We start from the raw sequence: 1,752 nt of genomic DNA, 5'->3' as shown, positions 1-1,752 counted from the left end.
CTGGTGAGGGTGGGGAGGGGGCTGAAAAAAATGGTATTTGAGCAGACATTTGGCATTATACTTTTAATTCTCTTAAACCAGACCTCTTCTTCTCCTTTCTGTTATCACTTCGTTTCATGTTTTATTCCTAAAAGTGAACTTGTCAGCAGATCATTTTCCTTTACATCTTTCTGGAACTGTTCCAGATTCTTATGGCATTACAAAAAAAGTATCTGCCTAAAGGCGTTCTATAAAGCAGGCAGTCTTAGAGAAGGCGTGGGTATAAATTACATGAATGAGTTAATACAAAACTGCTAATAAAACCTGTAACATGGGAAAAGGCAGAGGGTATAATTTGCTAGCAAAGTTATTTAGTTCCAGCTACAAAAGCTAAAGATACACACCCACACCCACACCAACACACACACACATATAAGTATATATGTATATGTTATTTCTTTAGACTACAAAAGTAAGAGAGACTTACCTAAAGAGGAAAAACTAATCTCAACGTTGAGAATTTATTTGTATAAGCTCACAAAGAAAAAATTTCTTTTTGACTTTCGAGTGTGTTTTTCTTGGAAGATGAAGTAAGATTAGTCTCCACTGGTCAAACTTTGTGGTTAGAGTTTATAAGATAAAATTCTTATGATGTATTAAATCTTTTTCATTTCACAATGTGTTTTTTATGGTTGATTACTGTATTGTTTTACTGCTTTTGTAGTCAAGCTTTTCATTTCTACTTTTGTTAACTTTTCTCTCTGATGAGTAAAGAAAATTCCTCTAAAAATCCTTTTATGAGAAAGGAAGAAAGTCTATGAAATTAATTTGATTTCTTAGGTTCGCAGATGCAAAAAACGTTATATTCTTGGCTTCACATAAAAACCACATTAGATTAAATGATTTAAGAACATAATATGAAAATTCCAGAATAAATTTTGGTGAACAAAAAGAGTGGTGCAGAAAACGTAACACATTTGGAGAGAAAGGGAGAAGAAAATATATATATAAAAAGTTAGGCAAGCATTTTATTAAAGTGAAAGTTCTAAAATATCAGTACACAGAGTTTTCAGGGGGAGAAATTGGCTTTATCAGAAAGCAGAGCCCCGTTATTTTATTTATTCTTCCCACCATTCATGAATTGCCTCCTCGTGAAGCGAAGTGGCATTTTCCTGGGGCACAAGAGTCCCATTATAAAATGCAGCAGAAAGAAAGGATGCTCTTCGGACTTATCTCCTGGCTTCTCTGCGGCCTGCGGGGACTGAGAGGGTGGGCGAGCTGCTGTCCGCTCTGTATTTGAATGAGCTTTCCCAGGCGAAGGCGGGTGGCCCGCGCAGAGTAGAGTGCTGCTGAGACGGGTTTGGTGCACTTCGAGTGCTCTTGGTCTCAAGGCTTTATAGTGAAAATGCCCGCTTGCTAATGTATCCCCAGGCGTTAGAAGTACAGTTTAGAGCCAGGAAATGTGGCCTCCCCGGCCAGGCTCCTGGCTACGCCCAGGCACCCCACCCCAACCGCCGCCCCCCGCGCCAACCAGCACCTGCTTTTCCGCTCCCGCGCCCCGTAGGTCCCCGTGCTGGAGCTGGGGCGCGGGCTGGCAGCGGGGAGTGGGTGGCGCCGGGACCGTCGATTGCGGGCGCGTCCCGGGAACTGCAGCGCCCTCTCCACCTGGGCAGGGGCAGCTCCGCCACCCGCCCGGGCCTCGACGGTCTCGCCGCCAGGGCTGGGGAGGGGCGGCGCGGAGAGCGGGGGCCGGGCGCGGGGCAGGGCCCGGCT

The sequence above is a fragment of the Macaca fascicularis genome, chromosome 8 (assembly GCF_037993035.2).
Source record: "Macaca fascicularis isolate 582-1 chromosome 8, T2T-MFA8v1.1".
NCBI lineage: Eukaryota > Metazoa > Chordata > Mammalia > Primates > Cercopithecidae > Macaca > Macaca fascicularis.
This window is presented reverse-complemented; position numbering follows the sequence as displayed.